The 26,352-nt window shown below is 33.8% G+C and overlaps 1 long non-coding RNA gene across 2 annotated transcripts; it reads right to left on the bottom strand.

The window, feature by feature from the left end:
* Positions 1 to 438: 438 nt before the first annotated feature.
* LOC143044360 (uncharacterized) lies at positions 439 to 20,689 on the bottom strand. Of its 2 annotated transcripts, none has more exons than XR_012968661.1 (5): positions 20,577 to 20,689; positions 11,412 to 11,476; positions 6,596 to 6,767; positions 4,925 to 5,125; positions 439 to 1,228 (listed from the first exon to the last, which is right to left on the bottom strand). It is a non-coding gene; the product is annotated as an uncharacterized LOC143044360 (long non-coding RNA). The 2 variants fall into 2 exon arrangements; XR_012968662.1 differs by lacking the exon at positions 20,577 to 20,689 and adding an exon at positions 11,832 to 11,919.
* Positions 20,690 to 26,352: the final 5,663 nt, after the last annotated feature.

Below are 26,352 nucleotides of genomic sequence, written 5' to 3'. Positions count from 1 at the left end.
GTCATAATCCCACCTGAACTTTGTCAATGATTAACACTAATAAATTCAATCATTGATCAAAATCATAGATCTGCAAGTTGTTTCAGGTTGTAATAAGAAATCAATGACGGATTCGAACAAAAAGATGTCCATTACAAGCAGAGAAAACTGTGCACCATAAAAAAGACAGGCTGACAACGAGGTGTAAGTAATTCAATTTAGTCCGGACCCGAGATGTCGCGGGTCTGTTCTAGTTTGTATAAGAAAAATCACAACATCTAATTAGTAATTTTTAATGCATTCCGTTTTAATAAAATTACACAGAGTAAAACAGGTATTAAACTTATAATAGTATTCATCGTGTATCCCGTTTCAGTACAATGCAAACCTCTGCAAAACAATTTCGAATCACTGACATTGTCATCATAAAATGCTCCGAATATATATTGTAAGAGGAGGGTGGCAACGGCATGACCTCCTTTAATTATACCGTAATTTCTGTTATAGTTGTCAATGTGGAACATTTCACTAACGATAGAGCTTACTAACACATACAATGAACCTAATGACACTCCCGTTAAAACTACAGATAAAACAATAAACGCCATGTTTTGAACAAAAAACATATTACTTAAAGAACATATTGTTTGTAGCACACATGACAATAAAAGAAAGGGGAGTCTTGTTAAATGATGTCGCAGTTTATCAGATAGCAATCCAATTACAATACCACCAATTGACGAAAATACGGGACCATAAATTACCATCTTAGAATCAAAACTACTCAACCCCGAAACTTGACTTAACACCGTTAAGTTGTTTTTTAAAACCGAACCCGTTGCAAATGCTAGCGTTGACAACCAGGCTAACAACTGGTAGTTTGGGTCTTTGATAATTTGCAGAAATGTCTTTTTAAGTATAACGTCTGTGGGATGCACTTCTTCACTCATTAAAATTGGATCGTGAGTATCATCGGGTAATATATTCGTATAATCTGTTTCTAAATGTACTTCACGAAGAAACAAAAAACAGAATATGTACACAAATACACTAAAGAAAAATAGAAATATCATGAGTTGTTGAAATCTGTGATTCTTTAACGGAATGATGTAATAAACAACAGAAAACAGCAGCATTCCAATACTGATACTTTCTCCCATTATTGCCATGATTATTCCTCTGTATGATGAAGAAAAATTCTTCGCAACTATCTTCTGTGATATAATAATCTGAATAGAATCACTTAATCCTAAAAAAAAAATGAAAATTAAATACACATCTGGTTTTTAAAAAATCAACATCATTCATGGCGACTGAAAACATGGTTATCTCCGCCATATTAAATAAGTGCCTGTCCAATTTAGGACTATGTACATGACTGATTGTCGTGTGTTGTCGTGTATTTATTTTTTGTTTTTTTACAACTCATTATTTTTGGGTGTCTTAAGCTTGTTGTTACGCTGTTGTGCCAGGTTTGAAGAGTTTTTGTTATTTCATTTTATTGAGTTTTTTACAATGTTTTCTTTTGTTTTGTTTTGAGGTTATCCTTCTGTCCAAGGTGTGAAAAGGGTTAGGAATTTGATAACATATTAATCCTGCCATATCATGAGTGTGTCTGTCGCAAACAAGCCTGTAATGACGTTGTCGTCGTTCCTTTCTGTATATTATATTTGCCTTTCGTCTCATGTTTTGAAAATTAATCAGGTCGTCGGTTAAAGTGCATTTTGTTACGGAAGAGTATTTAATAGCTTGAAATGCGGGATGCATTTTGGTTATTACAGAAGGTCATTGGGCAACTTATACTTGATAATATGTACGTCATTTTGTCTCTGGTGAAGACTCCACTTGTATTTTATCCATCTGATGAGTTAAACATTTTTCAACTGATTCTATTAGTTTTTATTTTGTACTGTTTTGGGGAGGGTTAGGATCCCGCTCACATGTTTAACCCCGCCACATTATGTATGTATGTGTCTGTCCCAAGTCAGAAGCCTGTTATTCAGTGGTTGTCGTATGTTTATGTGTTTCCTTTTTGTTTTTCGTTCTTTTTTTGTTCATAAATAAGCCGTTAGTTTTCTCGTTTGAATAGTTTTACATTGTCATTTCGAGACTTTTATCGCTCACTATGTGGTATGAGCTTTACTCATTGTACGGTGACCTATAGTTGTTAACGTGTGTGTCATTTGGTCTCTTGTGACGAATTGTCTCATTTGCAATCATACCAAATCTTGTTTTTTATATTAGTTGTCTCATTGGCAAGCATACATGTACCACAACTTCCTTATTCTATAATAATTACATTACGTGTATATTTCACTATAATACGTTATTTTGATTGGTTAAAAATATCGCGTCATTATGAAATTAACATTCATTTCAAAATAAAATGGTACATTCATGATGACACGACCTTCAACAATAAAGTGCACAGTCAGGTAAATAAAAGAAAAACTTGATAGAAATCTTTTGGTCGTGATCCTTGCAAAATAATGTAATAATGTATGATTAAATAATATGAGTAAAACAGCCTTAATACAGAATTAACGTGTGCATTCCCTGTTAATATGAATCATATTCTTTACCGACCGCGCCAATACAGATCCAGCACAGGAAAAGCCGTATTGGCACATGTTCACTTCCGGTTTCATTTTTTTACGCCTTACTAAATTTTTGGCGTATCGTAATTCATAAGATACAAAAAATAAAATCACAAAAATACTGAACTCAGAGGAAAATCAATTCGGAAAGTCCATATTCACATGGCAAAATCAAATAACAAAACGCATCAAAAACGAATGGACAAGAGCTGTCATATTCCTGACTTGGTACAGGCATTTTCAAATGTAGAAAATGGTGGATTGAACCTGGTTTTATAGCTAGCTAAAACTCTCACTTGTATGACAGTCGTATCATATTCCATTATATTGTCACCGATGCTTGAACAAAACAAACAGACACAATAGTCAAAAATGTCAAAAATAGGGGTACAGCAGTCAACATTGTGTTATCATATTAATCACTATAAAAAACAACAAATGTAACGAAGAAGCACACATCAAATTAACATCCTCATTTTGATTATATTATACGATTTTATTTGTCTATGTAAAATGCACCCATCAAGGAAGGAGGGTTTTGAGTACTAGTGTAAAATTGCGCGTTTGAAATTCGCACAGGTAGACATGAAATAATTTTGTCGTTCAAAGTATAACGGGATGCATAAATACAGTCACGCAAAAAGATATAACAAAAACTGACTAAGTTATCTTAAATAACATTTAAAAAGGTGAATAATCATTATATTCCGTTTCTTGTAATAGTTTGTAATGGCCTTTACGAGAAAAAACTTCCAATCATTTTTACAAGTAGATCTCTACGTTTGCAAATGATTCAAGAATGATAATGGGCAAACTGTCTGAAGTATAATTATTCAAAGCGACTTTATACTTAGATTTAAATAGATATAAAAAGATGTGCCAATGAGACTACTCTCCATCAAAGTCAAGTTTGTAAAAGTAAACCATAATAGGTCAAAATTTGGTCTTCAACACGGAGCCTTGGCTCACACCGAACAACAAGCATTACGGGGCCCAAAATGAATAGTGCAAAACAATTAAAACAGGAAAACCAACGGTCTAATCGATATATAAAAAAAAAAAAAACAGAAACGAGAAACACTTATACAGCACATCAACAAACGACAACCACTAAACATCATGTTTCTGACTTAGGACAGGTGCCAAAATATACAGCGGATTAAACGTTTTCCTTCACTTGTACATGAAACAATAGTGTAACATCACAACACACTATAAAATTATAGTTTAAAAGGGTTTACTCAATCAAAAGACATATTTACACATACAAGTGAACATACACTGAACGAATACATATAATCTATGACACAATGTAAATTGATTGATTGTTGGTTCAATCGAAGAATTGAGAACATTTATTGAAGAATTACGAACTGGTTGTTTCTGTATTTTCGATCAGCTGTATTGGCCCTCGACTCGACAAGTCTTCGGGCTAATACTGCTAACTTCAAAACTACAACAGGGCAAATAAAGAAACAGCCAGTTCATAACACTACAGTATTAAATGCTTCTTTTTGGTAATTTTATAGGATTGTAAAAGAGGGACGAAAGATACCAAAAGGGACAGTCAAACTCATAAATCTAAAACAAACTAAAAGCGTTGACAGTGCGCACATAAAATGAATGAAGCAATTCTGCGCTTCACAGAGGCGGATTTAGAGGGGGGGCCCAGGGGGCCCGGGCCCCCCCTTTTTGGGGAAAAATTTGGTTGCTTATATAGGGAATCATTGAAGCGTGACTGGAGCGGGCCCCCTCTTAGGTCAGTCAGTGGGCCCCCACTTATGAAAAATTCTGGATCCGCCACTGTTTCATACAAAATGTACTGTACTTCAGTCAACGCCATACCACCCAAATAAATTTACAAAAGAAGCTTTCGGTTTTTAGATGAACACCAGTCCAGAATTTACCTTCATACGAAACGCTCATCCAAAAAAATAAAGTTAGTGTTGATAAGCCATGTGAACCAATTGAATCTATAACTGTTTACGAATGATTATAGCAAATTCATACACAATTATTTTTATATTGCAAATTTAAAAGATCACAAGTTATTATTAAAACCGTAAATTTCACATCTTAGTTTCCAAGCAAAATTCCAACAAAAAAATGAAGCATGTTTTTGTTTTGGTATTGGTAACACAATATAAGAGGCCGAACCGGTTTATAATATACTGAAATCTATCTCTACCAAACCAATCTTAAACCTTTGTTTGATCGAGTTCTATTTATTTGATTTCTATTCTTCCGTGTTTTAAAATGATTCCAAAATGATATTCACTCAATAAGTCATTATACAATGTAGTATTTTTGAAAACCAATGTCGAAAACCAATATCGTCCTACACTCACCATTACATAGAAATCCGAACATAATGAAGTAACTATTTTGCATATGCTGATCCAATGTCGCCACCCATAATACAGTCGGTCCAATCAGAGTGAATACGAAACCCACCACCAGGAAACACATGGGATTTAATGAATCTGTAAACGTGCATAACACGAATCCAATTCCATTTCCTACAGTCTGGATGGACGCAAACATTTCAACTAATAAAACAAGAATATAAGACAAAATAGTAGTTATACAATATAAACAAAACTAAATATATATGAAGCCATATATAAAATGATAATGATTGATCATCCAAAAATTTGTTTATTGTGTTAAAATACATTACATTTCATAAAAATACCAGAATGTACAAATCTATGAGACTCATAAAATACAAATGTTACAGAATCATGTTTCTGTCAATATTACAGTGTCAAAATTCTGAAAATTGTAAGTTTCTTTCTGTGTTGTAGTTTTAAGCTTTTTTCTGACATTCTGTGTTATTGTGTCATGTTTCTATGAAATAGTGTTATGGTTTCAAGTTTCTATGTTACAGTATTAATTTCTTAATGTGTTACAGTGTAAAGGTTCTTTGTATTAAATGTTTCTTTCCAAACAACAGCGTGAAGTTAGTTTGTGTTATAGTATCAAGTTTTTCTTCTTCTGTGTTAGGGGATTTGATTTGTGTGTGATACAGTTGCAAGTGTGTTACCGTGACTGTGTGAAGTTTGTGTCTTTGTTACAGTGTTTAGTTTCTTTCTGTGTTAAAGTGTTAAGTTTTTTTCTGTGTTACAGTGTAAAGTTTTTTTCTGTGTTATAGTGTCAGGGTTTTTTCTGTGTTGCAGTGTCAAATTTCCTTCTTTGTTTTAGAGTTAAGTTTCTTTCTTTGTTACAGTGTTAATTTTCTTTCTTTGTTACAGTGCTAAGTTTTTTTCTTTGTTACAGTGTTAAGTTTCTTTTTTTTTGTTACACTGTCAAGTTTTTACTGTGTTTCAGTGTTAAATTTTCTTTCTTTGTTACAGTGCTAAGTTTTTTTCTTTGTTACAGTGTTAAGTTTCTTTTTTTTTGTTACACTGTCAAGTTTTTACTGTGTTTCAGTGTTAAATTTCTTTCTTTGTTACAGTGTTAAGTTTCTTTTTTTTTTTTGTTACACTGTCAAGTTTTTACTGTGTTTCCGTGTTAAATTTCTTTCTTTGTAACAGTGTTAAGTTTCTTTTTGTTGTTCAGTGTTAATATAAAAATAGAAGATTTGGTTCAATTGCCAATAAGACAACTCTCCACAAGAAATCAAATGACACAGAAATTAACAACTATATGTCACCGTACGGCCTTCCACAATGAGTTAAGCCCATACCGCATAGTCAGCTATAATAGCCCCGCCGAAATGAAGTTCTTTTTGTGTTTAGAGTGTTCAGTTTCTTTCTTTGATACAGTGGCCAGTATTTTTTTTTGTGCTATAATGCCAAATTTCATTCTGTTTTACGGTATCAAGTTGTTTTTCTGTGTTTTAACAGTATCGAGTTACTTTCTGAACTTGACGGATATACCTGTATGTGCAAATGACCATTTTGAAATCACAAAGTAAATCAGTCTTTTTAAAACGTGGACAACTATAAGCTAAACAAGGACAGACACGTTGTTTTCGTAATAGCTATGGTTTTTGTTTAAACATAAATCATCCTTACCTTGTTTCTTATTGATGTTAAATATGACTTGAACCTCATTTGCATATACATAGAATATATCCGATGGTCCCAACAGCATATTTGCAAGAACACCAGCAACAAACGACAACCATAATCTCAATTTCTGACTTTTGATCGGTGATGAAATATTCATGTCTGTTGAGCAATTATGCTAAAAATAATAAAATTAATGTAAAAAGAAAAAGATGTATAATGATTGTCAATGTGACAAGTTAAACTAAAGATCGACTTACACCAAAATTACAGTGGAGATCACTTCTAACCTCTCATTAAATCTGTCAGAATCTGTCAGGAGAACTGTTCTAGGACAGTACGTAGAACTGATTTGGTCAGTTATGTTTTGGACAGTTCTACCTAGAACTGATCCTGACAGTTCTACCCTAGAACAGTTTTAGACAGTTCTACCTAGAACTGACCAAGTCTTTGGTCAGTTCTACTTCTAGAACAGTTCTACGATTAGAATTGATTACAAATTCTACGGCTAAAATTGATTTATAAATTCTACGGCTAGAATTGATTTATAAGTTTTAAGAACTCTTTGTAAGGCTTCGGCAAAATGGCGATTAATATTATATAGAATTTTGCTATTTTGCCGTTTTTTTTCAGATTATTAACCGGCAAGAGAACATGTTTAACCCCGTCATATTCTGCATGTATGTGCCTGTTCCTAGTCAGGAGCCTGTAATTCAGTGATTTTCTTTTGTTGATGATGTGCTACATAAATTATTTGTTTTTCTTTTATTTTTTGTTCATAAATTACAATGTAGGACGTAAATATTATCGGGGGGGGGGGGGGGGGGGGCATTATTATTTGAATTGAATTGTTTTACTTGTGTCATTCGGGAGTCATGATGGCTCGTTTCACATAACAAAATTATCTGACCTCATTAACCAAATGTAATAACTTGTTTCCCAATCCACTATTATAAATAAATATGTTTTTGAATTAAACTTAATAAACTGACCATATTTGCTCTTCGTCATGTAAATCTAAATCTATATACATTTAGCCGCACACTGCAGTAATCCTTTTATATTTTTAGGCAAGGATGTATTGTAAAAATGACAGCAGTTATATTGGAAAACAATGACTTCAAAATTTTGTTTGCACTCAATTTATAGAACTAACATGTTCTCTTTTTATTCAAAATAGTGAATCGTATACAAATTGGATATTTGTTTACAAGTAGTTTTCATACCTCGAACGGACCTGTTTACATGGTTTAACGAAAATCTTTTGACCGCATCAATATAAACTGACATTATTTGCTCTTTCTTTCTGCAAATCTATATAGCTGCACAGTAATTTAGTTATAATTTAAGGTCAAGAGGGACTGCGGTATGGGCTTTGCTCAGTGTTGAAGGACGTACGGTGACCTATAGCTGTTAATGTCTCACTGTATCATGTTGGTCTCTTGTTCACAGTTGTCTCATTGGCAATCATACCACATTTTCTTTTTTAAAGTTACAGCAATATTGGAAAACAATGACACAAAACTTTGTTCGCATCAATTTATAGTGCCAGCATGTACTCTTTTTATTCAAAATATTGAATCGTAAACAAATATTAGTAGTTTTCATACTTCAGACTGAGTCGTGTAATAAAATCTTTTGACCTCATCAACCAAAACTGACCAAATTTGCTTTTTTTTTATGTAAACCTATATAGCTGCACAGTAATTCAGTTATAATGTTAGGTCAAGAGGGACTGTAGTAAATAGATAGCTGCAATATTGGAAATCAATGACTCATATGATAAAATTATTTGTCTGCATCAATCAAAACTGACCATATTTGACAGCATCAACCAAAACTGACCATATTTGAGCGCATCAACCAAAACTGACCATATTTACTCTTTTTTATGTAACTCTTATAGTCGCATAGTAAATCTGTAATATAAACTGACCGTATTTGCACTTTATTTATATGTACCTTATGTAAATCTGAACAGCCGCAAAGTAAATCACTTATATTTTTATATCAGGATGGATTGTTTAAAATAAATTAAAGCAATATTGGAAAACAATGACTACGAAATTATGCTCGCATCAGTTTATAGTGCCAGCATGTCCTCTTTTCATTCAAAATTTTGAATCGTGAACTAATTTCAGTAGTTTTGATATCTCAGACTGACTCATATAACAAACTTATTTGTCTGCATCAACCAAAACTGACCATACATGTATGTGACAGCATCAACCAAAACCTGAACATAATTACACTTTTATTATCTTGTAAATATATATGGCTTCATTTTAAACTAATAATATTTATGTCAGGATGGATCGTATGATAAAGATGACACCTGAACATTGGAACACAATGTTATACCACATCAATTTAGCGCACCAATATTTCCTCTCTGTATCCATAATAATGAACCGTCACTAAAGTGACTTTTTAAGTCAGTAGTTAGTGATGGTTTTTTTTTAAACAAAACTATTTAACGGCATCATCCAACACTCACATGACTGATTCTTATACTTTATTTTAAAATGAAAAGTACATGCATGAGAAGCTCTCTTCTTCATGTTCTTGAATAGTATACTGTTAATCATGTAAATATAATTTCAAGAAGGCAAAGCATTTTGTTTGTAGCCTAACGTCCAGGAGCAAATGTTTCATCCATGTTCAGATCGAGTATATTTTTTTCTGACGTTCCAGACTCACAGATATCATTTATAGTCGTTATGGATACTAAATCTGGTTAATTGACGAGATGGTGCAAATGCAGTGTACATAGGTTTTTACGCTATACAACACTTTTTTCATTAATATCCAATAATTCATCCACTGTACAATTTTCGTTGGAACATTTGTCAAAACAGAATCTTAAATCATGAACGTAAATCCAAGGCAAAGAATGTAAATTACGATTAAAATTCCATGAATTAATGCAGAGTTATATTTAGGAAGGAACGAAGAAACGTAAACAATGATGTTTCATTTGCAATCTTATAAAAATATTTCTCCGATGAGTTGGATAACCTTCTATCCACTTCGATATTTGTACATGTATATATCAACGTTTGATCAGTAAACAATATAGAAAATCTGCTATTATATAGTAAAGTAAGTGGAACTGATTTTTTTCTTCTTAATTCTAAAGTGCCCTTACTGCAGTGAAGTCATTTAGAACTGTTCTACAGTCCTGACTGATCTAGTCAGTTCTGCTGACAGTTCTACGGTTAGAACTGATTTGGAAAGTTTTACCTAGAACAGTTTTAGACAGTTCTACCCTAGAACTGATCCTGACAGTTCTACCTAGAACTGATTTAGTCAGTTCTACCTAGAACTGATATTGACAGTTCTACCTAGCTAGAACTGATTTAGTCAGTTCTACCATGTCTACCTAGAACTGATTCTGACAGTTCTACTTAGAACAGTTCTAAGGGTAGAACTGTTCTAGGTAGAACTGTTCTAGGACAGGTTAGAACAGTTCTGTGACAGATTATTCTGACAGTTCTAATGAGAGGTTAGAAGTGATCCCCACTGTAACAACTTTAGATAAAAAAAAAAGGATTAAATACCATTACGCACAGTCGACCATAAAGGCCCTAAAACTGCTAATTCAAAACAAATTAAACGAGAAATGATGTATGAAATAATGAACGAGAAACAAATATGATATACAGAAACAAACGACAACCACTGAATTACAGGCTCTGACTTGACTCAGACACATACGAGAAACAAATATGATATACAGCAACAAACGACAACCACTGAATTACAGGCTCTGACTTGACTCAGACACATACGAGAAACAAATATGATATACAGAAACAAACGACAACCACTGAATTACAGGCTCTGACTTGACTCAGACACATACATAATGTTGCAGGGTTAAACTAATTTGTTGGCGCCAACCCTCTCCCTAACCTTAAACAATGGTGTAAAAGTTACTGTGAAACATAAGAACAAACTACAAATTATACAGTTTAGAAGTGCTTAAGTCATTAGATTGATACAAAGAATAAACACTTTTAACAAAAACAGAAATTAGGCGTGGTTCGGTGTTCGTATACATCCCCCACAAAAAAAAGACACAAAGTACAGATCTTGGAGTACTCGCTGTTACTGACAGCTATTAAATCAAAGCCGAAAACAACTAATAAAACAGATCCTACAAGATTTTGTTTATCTTAAAATGCTGTGATTGGTTAAACATGTCATAACGTTATTTTCATTTTGTTGCGAGTTCAAACCACGCTCATGCGGATGCACTCGACTCCAATCTTAATTGACTAGAATTGTCAGTTTTCCTCACGAAGGTAGGTGGTTTTCTCCGGGCACTCCGGCTGCTTTCACCAAAACAAACTGGCCGCCACGATATAGCCTAAATGCAGGACTTAAAAGTGGCGTTAAACACCAAAAATAAAATCCATTCAAATCATTTTGATGTACGAATCATTTTGATGTACGACCAATGATTACACATAGTCCTTTATATTCTCAAAAGGCGAATAAAGTAATGATTCAACAGAGACCATGCAGCTGATGTATATGTTAGCATTTTATGTCAATGTACGACTTTCAACAATAAAGACAAACCCATACCACATATATTAATACGTTAATGATTTTATGTTAAAACCGATGATTGGCAAAGAAAGTAGACCTGTTACTTTTTTTCTTCTCTATATATTTGCACATATGACCAATTTGTTGTTTGTATATATTTTATTTTTTATTTTGATTTGTTTTTTTTTTTGGGCTTATATTTTTTTTCCCTATTGTTCATACACCGTAAACTCGTTTTACACACTTTCAATTGATTGAAGAATACCTTTCAAATAAAGTGTCTACTCTGTCGGAAAACGTCTTCATCAGTATATCATTGATGTAATATAACTGTAAAAAGAAAGAAAAACATAAAACATAAAAAAAAAATGCATTTAATTTAGTAAGTTTTTTTTTTTTTTTTTTTTTGTAAATCGGCGTAAAATCTAACGAAATGCATGATTGGTAATATTTTCTAGAGCGTACACCAAAATACAAAAAAAAAGGGTCAATCATACCATATGCTATATGTGCGTGTTATGAGTGTTGAGTCTGTAATTTACTGGTTGTCTTTGTTTGCTGTCTAATTTTTGTCGTCCTTACTGTTTGGATTCTTCTAAAATAAGTTCAATTTTAGATTTTAAAACAAGGGACAGATTTTAGTACGGCGTGCTCGACTTAAGTATGGATTTTATTGTATACTTACTGTAATAATAATGTTTTTCCTCCAGTATTAATCTGCAGTATTTTATATCATGAATTGACACTTGAGTGAAAAATGTAGTTTTGTATGCCTGAATATTTAAAAAAAAAATCATGCCGTATTTCTCTATCGATTAGGTACCGAATAATCATATTCAATAGTAGGAGGGAAAATGCTTCTGATTTTCTATAAACGTTCCATATACATATATATCACTGCACGGCCGACACTAACCGAGAGATTGGTCGGTTAATCTATATTGAGTATGCGGCTATATGGGCGATTGGTCTGTTAATCGGGTTGGTTATACGTCTGTTAAGAGTAAAACGCACAATTTAATGTTAAACACTATTAAATATACAGATTTTTTGGCATATTATAAGAACCAAATCAAAAAAAGAAAAGTGTCTGACAAAATGATATCTATCATAGAACATGTTCAACCTGTAAATCATTTCATAGTCTGCGCAGTTTTTAGTAAAACTAAAAGGCGTCGCGCAAGTGTGTAGTATTAACGTTATACGCATAGCAATTTGTTTTAATAAAAGGCGAAACAAACAATTTTAGATATCATTTAAAGTACACAAAATAGTACTTTGGTTCTATAAAACAAATTGAAATTATTAAATGTTTCATAATTGTAAAATAACGTGAATAATACCACGTTTTAGGGAAAATTATGGGAATAAAGTCTGTTAATGGGTTGGACAATTGAAATTGTGTCAGTTAAGAGTTATTTAGCCACGACAATATATAGTTTTGCTACCTTTATATTTTCCCATTGAAAAAGTTAAGAATGAGATGTTCTTGGAAAAGAAAAAAATGACAATACAGTATCCTTCTAGTAACAGTAGTTTTATTTTGACTTTCTTTTCATTTAATTGAAGGGTGTGTCACTTCAATATAGCGTGATATGGATTGGCCGCTTAAATATGCATAAATTTATTATTAACGTTTTCAATCAGCCTTAATTTTTGTGTCTGTTCAAAGTAGCTTGTTCTCAAATCCGACTGAAAGTGTCCCTCTAATACAACACAGGATACATATAACCTGTTGTCGTTCTCATATGCACATGATATTTGTCACTGGACGTTAAACCCTTATTCGTCAGCATTATCCAACTGGTTCTTTTCTTCTATTACTTAATCATATGTTGTTTACAAATCATTCTAAAGAAGGAAATGGAAAGGGGCGAATGCAGCTACATTTGGTTATCTTGAGTTTTCATTCATTTTGTTCCGTTTAGTTCCTTTCTACATTAGTGCAGAGGAGAACTGCAGTTGTCCGTATGTAAACTTCTAGCATTTGTCACCAATATGAGTACATCGCAATCCGTTACTGTTTTAACACACAGGGCCGTTTTATGTCTGTATTCTTAAACAATTATTATTTCTCTCTCTGGACAATGCATCTCTCTCTACTGTCCTTATCTATTATTCTATATTCTGCGTCTCCATCCAGATTCTCGTGTAGGGTCCAGATTAGAGTTGTTGTTTATTTCTGTATTCTTTAAATTGTTATGTCACTTTTCTCTACATTTCATTTATCTTACTCATGATTCTTTCTCTATTCTTTATACTTAAGCATCCCAATATATTTTACTTACTGATGTTTATTTGCATTACGATGTTTATCTCTGATTTATATACTGGTTACCAATGTAGATGACAAATTGGCGTCATTCATGACAATTAAACAGTAAACAAAATCCACATGATATACTAGTATGCGACCATTCTTGGATGAAATTAATATTACTTTTATTACACTTTTTGAAACCATTTTTATCAATTTTCAATTTCCATTGTCTAAATTGGTCATTGTTCACGTGTTGTTTAAGAAATAATTGATGCAAGCTATAACACTTTATTGTAGTTTTAACATTGGTAGGCATTATATTCGTGATTATTTTTGCCCGATCGATAGTGAGGCCTAAAATAACACGAATATAATGCCTACCCATGTTAAAACTACAATAAAGTATAGCTTGCATCAATTATTTCGATTCTGAATAGGACAACTTATGTAATTTCTATGTCCGATAAGTATTAAGTGTAAAAGCGTTTGTGTAGGCTCTTCCAAGAACCTAACTTTTTTGTTTGTAAAGAAGCTAACGGCTGGCACTGTGATTTTTCAGAGGGAGGAGTTTGAACAGCCAGCATGAACGGTTGTCGTATCTAGGTCAAATATGTTAATTTCGGAATGCAACACATTACAGTCATCATAAATAAATTGGTACCATCATGTGCACCATTTAAGAGTTTAAAGTGTTTTAAAGTTAAGGAAATATATTAAGTGCATGATAATTTGAAAAAAATCATTATTCTGAAGAAGTCAATATACGCATGTGCAAACAAATTTTATTGGATTTAGTGCATAGGTTTGTTCACAAAGCGAAAGAAACACGTCATATTAGAATTCCGTATAGTTTATGTTTCGTTAATCGTATATTTTAGTTGCTCGCCTTGAGCCTACCCATTTGATCCGATAACAGTCACCCCATATAGCAATAAAATTATTCTTGTGTTGCCATTCATAACTCTTAACAGACCTATTAACAGACCGGGTTTTATATATCCGACCCATTAACAGATCAGGTTTTAAATAAAGATTGATTAATGTCACCAAAATACAGATTTTCCTGTAGATTTTTCACACAGTGATATCAATATGGTTGGCAAACATAATACCCGTCTTTTTTCGATATTCAAAATAATGTATGCAAGTAAATTCAACCAACGTGTCATTTGTGTACATTTTGAGTGTGTAAAATGTGTATAAATCTATTGATGAGTTACCCGCCTTTTCATTTTATAGATCGTACATCGAAGCTAGAAAAAAATTAATTACACCACTGGATTCAGTACATTGAATTGTATTGTTAGACATGACTAATTTTTATGATAAACATATATTTAAAAAGTTATACAATGAAACAGGCTGAACTTTTTGATTTTCTCGATAACACCTGATTAACAAACTTTAGCCAACCCAATTAACAGACCAACCGCCGATATAGCCGCATACTCAATATAGATTAACCGACCAATCTCTCGGTTAGCCGAGTGTCGGCCGTGCACTGTGTAGATACTATTCTGTACGCTATCCGGAAGTCGCGAGTTTTGCGGTAAGTTAATCATCTGTACTTTGCTTAATAACTAATTCAGCTGAAATCGATATTCTCAAATGGTTAAGAATTAAATTCGGCACATTCATTATTTGTATTTTTGCCTGAATCAAGAGATTTTCAAGTGCATCACTAAGGAAAATCAGTCGGTGAACTTGAAAACAATCTTTTTACCCTCTTAGTGTACAAATTAACATTAAAACAGACTTAATTAACTAATTTAAAATAAAGTATATTTTAAGTGGTGGTAAAAGTTTCAACCAGATCTTTGAAGCCAGAAATAAGAAAATTACACTTGTTTGAATTTCTCACTGTATGATCAGTGTTTATTTCACTGCATTCTAGTGGTGATTTCAAAGTTATTTACGATATATTAGAAGGTGGAATTTTTCTAAATAACACAAATATATTTCAATAAATTCACACCCTGAAAATATATGAAACATGTTTTAGCTTGATAGGGTGTACTCGACTTACTACATTAAGTATAACATGTTGAAATATTGCTAAAATAAATTAAGAGGAAGTTTTGTTGTATATATAAGTTTCAGAAATGTCCTCCGTTATACTTAAAATTGTACAAACACACAGATTTAATTGTTATATAAAAATGCATGCATTTACACACATTCGAGGCCGTACTGTAGCCTAAAATTATAATAGCCCACAGTTCCCTCACTTTGTTTTGGATATAGAGCTGTCTCTTTGACACTCTATTGTACACCACTTTGTAAAGCGGGGGTTATAGTGATAATGAAGTCCGTCTTTTCGTTCGTCCGTTGGACCGGTACAGTATGTTTCGTTGTTTTTGTAAGCGCATCTCAGATGAATGTCTGATGAAAGAAATTACGCGTTATTGCGGAGGAGCATTAGGGGACGACCATTTGATATTCTGGGGGGGGGGGGGGGGGGGGCGGCGGCGGCCAGGAGGATTTGTTTTTGATCGGTTATTTATTTTTGCAAACTAAGAGGACAGATTATTCATTTTCTGCACCATTGAAGCAAGATTTTTCCTTTTCATTAAAGCAAGGGACTGATTATTTATTTTCACAACTATATTTTTGATTTTCGAAAAAACATACAATTTTTTAAATGTTTTGTTTATAAATAATACATATAGTATAGTCAAGTCATTATGTAACATTTAATTAGATTAACCATCCCCCTCTACAGAAATGAATCTTTTAAATTCCCAACTGCATATACACATAGTATTAAGTTTAGTTATAACTAGGCACTTTTAAATGTTTTGGCAAACCTACTATGCCGAGCGGAACGAGGCAAAAATTTTTTGAAGGGTTTTGGAGCCACTGAAGGCCCAAGAAGCTATAGAACAAATGATGCAAAATCATGCTTTCTGGGTGTTCGGAAGACCCTTTCATAATCTGAAAATGAAGTTTTGTTTTAATAATTTTTTGACAATATTTTGGTCTCAAAGCAAAATGTATAAATTCAGTGTAAGACTGAAGTTTCTAGGGAAAACATCAAAAGACCAATGTGCATGATAAAGCAAAAATGAAATTCACATAGTTAAGCCTGAGGCTGCTGTTTTTTTTTTTTTAAACTCATGATCAAGTTCATAACAAAATTACTAGATTACAAAAGGAATGCAACACTAACAGAATACAGAAGGGCAATCAATGAACAAAAGACAAATAAATAAGAAACATTGATCCCGAAAAATCAGGGCTATAAGTCTGAGGGAAAACAGAACTTTCTTCTTGCAAGGCCGTGAACACAATTTGATATGGAGACAAGCGTTTGGTTTTGAAATTTCCTACATGGAGTTACGGCCCTGTTAAAATAAAGGTGAGCCTAAGGTTTCCTGAGACAATATACTTCAAGTTAGATGAAACCAATTTTCAGACATTTCAAGTATATTTAAATAATATTTATACTTTTGTTATTAAAAAATTTGGGAAGTGTTTCCCGATTTTTTTTTTGGGGGAAAAAAGATGAATTTATGAAGAATCTGGTGCCAACTCATATACTTTCGATTAGACCTGCTGAGTTATTTATTTTCTATACATTGCAAGTCAGGTAATTTATTTTCAAATTACCACAGAACAAACCATTTATTTTTGTGATTATCAAGGCTGAGTTATCTATTTTCAAAATGCTCCTGCCCCCCCCCCCCCCCCCCCCCCCCAGAATATCAAATGGTCGTCCCCTTAGCGCCACACATTTTTTTTAATTTTTCTTCCTATCTTTGCGTTACAACGCAAAACTTTGCGTTATAATGCAAACATTTGCGACATAACGCAAACCTTTGCGAAATAACGCAAACTTTTGCGTTACAACGTAAACATTTTGTGTTATAACGCAAACCTTTAGCGTTATAACGCAAACCTTTAGCGTTATAACGCAAACCTTTAGCGTGATAACGCAAACCCTTGTGAAATAACGCAAACCTTTGCGAAATAACGCAAACATCTTGATTTCAATTATTCATTAAATTTTTTATATATGTCCGTCTGTCATTCATTTCAGTTGTGATTTACTAGTAGATAAAAGAGAAACATCCATACAAGGCCAAATCATTATAATAACTATGCACAAGAATAATGGAATACCTGAAGTGCAATTATCTGTCACCGGGGAAACTTGGTGACTTGTTAGGATGTGTAACAAGAGCCTGATTGAATGGCCTCTTGTTACTGGAACTGTGTGATGCACCTGATCACACAATGAACGATTGCTTTGAATAGCAATGAGAACTCTGACACTGAAACTCTGGTGAAAACTAACTACGGAGACTCTGGAACTAGCGATGAATAAACCAATAATTCAGCATGGAATACTAATACTTTTATTACAGATGGACTGTGTTCAGTGTAAAGTCCTGAGTCCAAATCTTGCTTATAGAAATTATAAACAAGTATTTATACACAATTGAATTAACAAGTATAGACATAACAAATAACAATTAATTTGAGTGATATTGTTCACTGACAAAGATTAAACTATTTTTAGAACTTGAAGAATAGATATTAAATGATAATCTGATTATGACAATTAAGAACATACATTATGAATAAGGTAAAATGTCACTAATTAGCTAACCGATTTAAACATGTCACTCAATGTCCAAACTGAGAATTAAATGCATATTAAAGAATGTTGATTTTAAGTCCTGGATACGAAATGTAAATAGAAACGAAAATATAAAATTAAATGAATTAAAAAACACAGAGAATTAAAGTCTAAAATATCAAAATTGAGAATTTTATATTAAAGTCCAAAATAATAAACGAAGCTGCTTTTTGCACTGTCACATATACATAAATTTAGACTGATTTGTACATCAGAAAAGTAATATATAATTTAACAAAAAATGATAAGGATTCTTTGATAGAAAGTCATTGAATTTCTATTTCAATATAGTGAAGTATTTTTAAGATGCTTGGGTAGGAATTTGAATGGAGAGAACATCTTCATACTATACATTTATTGCCAAAGGGTAGCTTGTTTGATTCGAACCAACTTTACACAATTCTCAAACGAGAGCTTACTTTGAAAGTATATTTATATTCGGTTATAGCTATATTTATTAGCAGGGTAAATTAGGGTTGATTTTTTTCTGCGGTATAACCTCAATTTACTCAATTTTCTTTGTAATATATAAACTAGTAATAACATTGATATCGTCTTGGGGGTCTTTATATTTTGCTGTTCAGTGAGAGCCAATGTTCCGTGTTGAAGACCGTATTTTGGCCTATGATGAAATTGAGAAAGGAAATGGTGAATATGTCAAAGCGACAACCACCCGACCATAGAGCAAACAACAGCCGAAGGCAACCAATGGGTCTTCAATGTAGCGAGAATTCCCGCACCCGTAGGTGTCCTTCAGCTGGCCCCTAAAATATGCATAATAGTACAGTGATAATGGACGTCATACTAAACTCCGAATTATACACAAGAAACTAAAAATTAAAATCATACAAGACTAACAAAGGCCAGAGGCTCCTGACTTGGGACAGGCGCAAAATTGCGGCGGGGTTAAACATGTTTGTGAGATCTCAACCCTCCCCCTATACCTCTAACCAATGTAGAAAAGTAAACGTATAAAACATTTTTATTGACTAATCAACTAATAAGAAAGGATAAATATGCTGAAATCTGAACATATTAAAAAAAAACCAAGACACTTTATATCTTCCACAACAGTTTAAAAAGCACTTTATTTAATATATTTCAACTTCAACCTACAAGCTTAATAGTGACTTGTATATATAAACATGATAAATATAAAAAAATAAACGAAACAAAGTACAAAATGTATGCTGAAAATGGGAATCAAATTTGATTGGACTGCTTTATTTATTATTTCAATCCAGATCTCCCCCACCCCCAAGTATTTTACTTTTACGAATAGTGACTTAGATGGAGTGTTTTCTTATTGGCACTCATACCACACCTTCTTATTTTATTCTGCTCATTATTAGTCCATGATATGATCTAATTATTCAAGCATTTTACTTTGCAATGATTACAAAGGTGATAATTTTTTATACAGCCTCCTCCATTAATAACTGCTGTTTCCTTTGAATCTTAAATAAGAAATAAAAATCACGACTGGTCATACAGTCAAAAAATCTGAAATCGCTTCTATAATACAGTCAGTTCTAGACTAATTGTACAGTATATTTTTTATGGGAAATACGAATATTCTACTTAAATACGAAAAGATTATTGAAACAGTATATATTTAACTGTAAACTGATGCAAATATTTGCAATAAAAGATTATTTGTTTTGTACTACGAGAGCAAACTTGTCCATCGATTTCACTTTTTAATTACAAGTTGGAGTGATGCACACGTATATCTTATATTCTAATGCATGTTTTTGTTACAGTTACTCAAATGTATATGCTATACATACCTTGAAGATGTTCAAAGCACTTTATAGATATAGGGGTAAACAAATGATGAGAAAAGTCATTGAGGCAAAACCGTCCTGTTAGCCATTTGGAAATCATCGCTTCGAAAATCGCAACTTCCAGATAGCGTACAGAATAGTATCTACACTGTGTATATACATATACCAAAGTGAAAAGTACTTCACACAAATTCTATAGATTTTCTATATGGATTTATCATTTTTATTAGCTAAACTGAATGCTCAAGCCAAATATTTTAGACAGTCCACACACTTTATTACATAGACTTTTGGTATAAAATTTGAACCATGACAGATTACCTTTTTTTGTTTTTCCGTGTCATGTTAACAATAATTGTCTACAAAAAGTTCTATACAACCTCTACAATAAAGGAAAAACTCGTGATGAGACACTTAGAATTTACAAAATATAAGTCGAGCGCACCCTAGAAGGTGTACTTGAATTGTTTCAAATATGTACTTGTATAAGTATTATCTTCATTTAAAATCTGGATTACGGAAAACAATTCATTACAAGCACTGTCATGTAGTTAGCCCTATCTATTAGGTGCAGAATTTTGACATATAAGTAGTGTATACATGGATAGGCTGTGGATTTTTTTGGTCGAATTTCCATGAAAAAACAAAAGGGTACAAAATCCTCAAAGAATATATTAAGTTATAGGCAAAAGCTTAAACATTATTATTATATTTTATTGTGAACATATGATAAGAACTTACATTTAAACTGCATATTATTATCTCCTGATCTGTTCGCGAGAGTCAATGATTACATGCATGAACGATGAACGTGGTGTTTGCTGTAGTCAAGGACCACTCGATTCAATAATATGTTTGGACAAAATATATCATATGAATAAGAAAGTCGAGTACACCCTTTGACATTTAAGCATGTTTCATAACAATCGTAACTACTCGGCCATTCTCGCTATGAAATACAATAACCGTTATTTCCGTTATTTCTTCGTGCGACCAGAAAAGCCGAGTAGTTCCGATTGGTTTCATAATTAATCATATCGAATCACTTGTAATCATTTGTATGTAATTAACGTTGATTGTTTTGATCCGTGTGGGCGCTTTGATTAGGCAGCAACCATTTGATTTTCTGGGGGGCTATGGTTTTTTTTGGAAAAAAAAGTTTGTTTCCAGTTTTTGGAGAAAAAAATAATTTGTTTTTGACCCTGAGAAAAAAAAATTGTTTGTTTCACCCTTAGCTGCCACTATATGTAATGCTAAAATTGAAAGAAAAAAATTGTTTTCATCTTGTCGCCAAAAAAATAGATTGTTTTTCGCCGAAGGCGTTCGGCGAAAAAAAAAGTTTGCGTAGAAAAAAAAAACATAGCCCCCCCCCCCCCCAGAAAATCAAATGGCTGCTGCCTTAGCAATAAAATATATTTGATTTGATTTGATTTGTTTGGTTCGACCACTTTCGCCCAAAGCATATAACATGTATAAAACAAAATTAAGAGGTATATCATTTCGACATATGAGGTAACAATAAAATTGAAAATGGAAATGGGGAATGTGTCAAAGAGACAACCCGACCGTAGAACAGACAACAGCAGAAGGTCACCAATATGTCTTCAATGCAACGAGAAACTTCTACACCTGGAGGCGTCCTTCAGCTGGCCCCTAAACATATATATATATATATACTCGTTCAGTGATAATGGACGTCATACTAAACTCCAAATTATACACAAAAAACTAAAATTAAAAACCAAACAAGACTAACAAAGGTTAGAGGCTCCTGACTTGGGACAGACGCATAAATGCGGCGGGGTAAACTTATTTTAAAAAGTCCGCTTTCGCCAATCGGGTGCAGTATTTTCTCGCTGTGTTGAAGACCCATTGGTTGCCTTCCGCTATTTTTTTTTACTCTTGGTCGGTTTATTGTGTCTTTGATGCATTACCCATCTCTTTTCTCTATTTTATTAAGTTCAGTTTTATCTGAATTCAAAACAAGTGCATATAGTCCTCGGGAATATTTGCACAAAAAATAATTTAACAAATGAAATCAACTAGAACAATTATAACATGTATAAGGAAGCTGACCAAGGTTTGATCTACCATTTTTATATAAAAAAGAAGATGGAGTCCGGCCGATTGGTGCAGATATAGAGCAGAATTGTTCACTTGATGAGGAAAGCACGAAACTTTGCATAGTAGTTCTTGGTTATATACCCTTTGATTTCAGCTATGGACCCACTCTGAAAAATCCAATATGGCTGCCATTTTCAAGATGGCGGAAAAACGGTATAAAAATCAAGATTGTCCTAAAGGTATTCTATATAATTTCGGAAATTAAAGTTATGATTCTTCAAAAATGGACTCCATGTTCTTGAATTTGTTATCAATTAATTTTAAAATATAAAAAAAAATAATTTGGTTATTTCTATTACACATACATTTGCAAATATGGCTGCACATACAAAAATAGTGAAATTCAAAATGTTAATCAATATGTTACATGTTATTCTTTAAACGCTTTCAGTTTTAATGGTTGGTATGAAATAGGTTGAAACGAGTCGATTGAACGTTAATATAGGTCGGTTAAATGTGGTGGAATAGTAGATAACTCATCTGAACTTTGAGGCAGTGCCGAGGGCACCCTGTCTCGTGTCTCTTCAATGTAACGTCTTACGTCACTTATCGCGTTTTCATCTGCCGTACGCACTAAATTGTTCTATGTAATCAATAGGTGTACCTTTCTTCAGGCGGAATAGGCGATTCCCATCATTTAAAATGGTTAAGGGGCTACTATTTCCTTTTCCAACGACGTGCGAAACCAATTCGCAACTATTCAGCGAGCATGGTCCTAAAATGCACTCCTGATCAGCACTTTTATTAGTTTTAATGGTAACAGTCATTTCTGAGTTTGGTGGAACTGTGATGGTTCGTTTTATGCAAACTTGCTGAGTTGAAATCTCGTTTCCACCGTTAACAAATGCCGCATTTATCACTTTATTGTTGATGGTAATTATGGGAGTACTCAGGTTTATCACTACGCTCAGTATGTCCAAAACATCTAGCCTAAGTATAACATCGTCTGTTTACTCTATTAATGTCGAGAGTCGTTCTTTATAGTGTTCCCAATAACAAGCTGTTAACACAAACCACGTAGCGTTACGTTCTCAAAATCTCCATTTTCTGCCGTAATTAATTTCTCATTTACTAATGTTATCATTGCAGCAGTGTCCACAATCATGCTCACATTCTGGTCATGTATAGTACCTCGTTCTGCTAAGCTCTTTCAAATGGTTCGTCTGATGACAATATCGGACGAGGCCTTGGGCCTCTGTTCGATTTTGTGATGAGGTGATGTTTCATGGCCAATGGACTTTGGAATCGTGCGTTGGCCTACTGTCCCGACCCTTTGCTGTTTAAAGACTCCATTGTTGGAGCAGCACTTTGATTTATTCCGTATCCTTGTGAAGGTGATCGTTGTCTGAAATAACCGGGATTTCTGGAGTTTGCCCGTGGAGATGCTAACCGTTGTCTTTGGGGACTATATGATCTCTACCTTAGTGGGTGTGTTGCTCATCGATAGGCATTAAGCTTGGGTGTAATCTATCAGGCGATCTACCGCGAATGTATTGCTCAGGAGATCCTCCATGTGTATATTGATCAGGTGATCTTCCATGATTATTTGATCAGAAGATCCGAGGTTATACTGATCGGTCAATCCACGGCTATGCTGATTAGTTGAAAGCATAATATCAGCTAGTTTTGTGACAATTTGTGCGAGGTTATGCCCCTCATTATCCAAAGGTCTACTCATATTTCCTTTATCGGTCGGTGATACTGCGCCATCAGCAAAGTAGATTTGTCGATGGTTATAATTGGCACTTTTTGATTCATATATCGCCATCTGGTTTGCTATTGAGGTTTTTAGTTGATTCAACGCGTCGTTGAAATTTTCTGGGTTCCTCTTTATTACATGCCTTGAAGAATCTTTGTCTTTACATTCTCGATGGAACGCTTCGATTCCAATCAGGTTTGGTCGTCTTTCTTGCTGAAGCGCTGCTCCAAATGAATGCTTTTTTAAGGCCTTGGAATCATCATCTGTGCGAGCGTACTCAAAGCCAACATCGGCCTGCAATATGGGTCCTACACACATTTTTCTGTTTCCCCATTGTCATCTACCGGCAAATCGTTCAAATTGGCAAATGAACGCCTCCCAAGTCATGGATCCTCTCCAATTGAGTTTTTTTAATTTTTGGGAGCTGTGGGCTTCGTCTCCGGTCCCTTGCACCAAGATTTTCTTGCCATCGGGTATATTCTCTCTCCAATGAGGAGTCTGAAGAAGAGGTGTTGCCACACTCTTTTGGTTTCCTCTGCCCTTTCCTGGACCGGCCAGTGGAGTCAGCTTGCTGTTATGGGAAGCCTGTTAGAGTTCCAGGAGCTGACGAGGTTGTCATAATTGGAGTGATAAATGTGGGATTTGCCATTGACTCGACGGGGATGATACCGTAAGTAGGAACTGCATTCAGCATTGGAGAAACTTGATAGAATCCTCTTGCAGTCAATTGTTTCTGTAATGGTGTGCTGCTCTGAACCAAATATTATTGACTCATAGTAGATGGTAAGTGTGCACGACACATAAGCCTGTTGCTGGTATCCTTGATAAGTACTAGAGGGTTTTAGTATGTTCTTAATTGGAGATTGTTGTTGAATAATTTGAACTGTTTCATGCAGGGCAAAAAACCCTGACATAGGACTTTTGACTTAAGGTGAAAACACCTTCAACAGAGTTGGCGCGGTTGCTGGTTCATGCGAATTATAATTGGGGAAAGACCCAAGGCATGGATTTTGTTATGTACTTTTGGTAAACTTGCGTTGTACTGGCTAAGGTCAAATTTTGGCTTAGATGATGTGTCCATTTCAGGAATTCTAACTTCTTTTATTTCGATTGTCCACTAATTCATTTACAACAGATGCCAGTTGTTGGAAGGTACCCTGCTGTTCAAATGCACTTTTAAATTGAACTGTGTCTACTTCCTCATGAATTGTCAGCTTGTCCATTCGTCTCACAACAGCATTGAATATCTTATTGGTCTGACCATCAATTCCGCAAAGCAATTATTGTGGTCTATCCTGTCTTCAGACTGCTGAAGTTGCTGAGATATTGCTCTCATCTGTTCGTAATTAATATGCATTGGCTCTTTCTGTTCAGCTTGAAACGTAATGAGACCAACACATATTTTATTAATTCGCGATGATTCGCTCTGTTTTATATTGCGGTAATCTCAGCTGTTATTTTGGGCATTAAATTTACTACCTGCTAAAAATTCGTGGTACAATTGTTTAATAGTCATTTCTGAGCTGTCCTCTGTTAAAGCGTCCAAGTTCAGCTGTGGGTTTCTTCATATCCCCAAGTGATTAATGTTCTGCCATTTCAATGTTCTTGTCCTTGTTGTCCCCAATTCCTGTCATTTCACTGATATGTGTTTAAATGATTCTCAATTCACAGTTTGATATCTCAAATCACAGCTTTTATGTGTGACCCAAGACAACAAATAGTGCAGCTTTTAATGAAAGCTACTACTGCAGCTTTTTATGAAGGCTTCTACTTTGTGTATGAAATGACAAGCAAGGCAAAATCAAAAAGGACAGATACTAAATGACACTATATATCAATAAAATGCTTATATTCAGGACAATTCTCAATAATGAATATTTGCTCCTTTTTAAGGCGGCCATTTTGAAAATAGCCGCCATTTTGTATTTCAAAGATAGATCAAAACAAAATCTTGCAAGAGTACACCAAGTCATTTAAATATGTTGATTTTTGTGCTTCCAGCATCAAATCCACTGTGGTTTGTGTAATACTGGAAAATATTTTAGAACGTATGGCAGCCATCTTGAAATAAGCCGCCATATTGAATTTTGAGGGTGGGTCCATAGCTAATATTGCTCAGTACACAAAAATGTACCATCATGCAAAAACTGGTGATTTCCTCATTATTTGAGCAATTTTTTCACCGATCGGCCGGACTATGATTGCCAATGTCATAACTCTCCACAAAAGACCAAATGACAAAGAAATTAACAGCTATAGGTCAACTTACGGCCATCAACAATAAGCAAAGCCCATACCGCATAGTCAGCTATAAAAGGTGCCGAAATGAAAAATGTAAAACAATGCAAACGAGAAAACTAATGGCCATATTAAACATATATTACATTAATAAAGGTTGATGAACAATTCAAAGAGGCTGAGAAATGAGAATAAATTTAAAAAAAAATCTTTATGTAAATTTGTCTGTCTCGAATCAGGAACCTGGGCAGTAGTTGCCATTTAGTGATTTTTTTAGTAAATTGTCAAAGACTTAGTCTACATGATGAAGATGATGTGTCGATGGGTAACTTTCTGACTGACATGTTCTGATAATCTCCAAGTGTTGTTTACAAAAGAAAATATAATAAAAAATCTTTTAACTAAACGAATTGGCTGTTCAAGTAAACTTACAAAAATAATAACTCTTTAGAGTTT

Source organism: Mytilus galloprovincialis, chromosome 9 (genome assembly GCF_965363235.1).
Source record: "Mytilus galloprovincialis chromosome 9, xbMytGall1.hap1.1, whole genome shotgun sequence".
Taxonomy (NCBI): Eukaryota; Metazoa; Mollusca; class Bivalvia; order Mytilida; family Mytilidae; genus Mytilus; species Mytilus galloprovincialis.
Note: the sequence above shows the minus strand (reverse complement) of the source record. Positions and strands in the feature narration are given on the sequence as shown.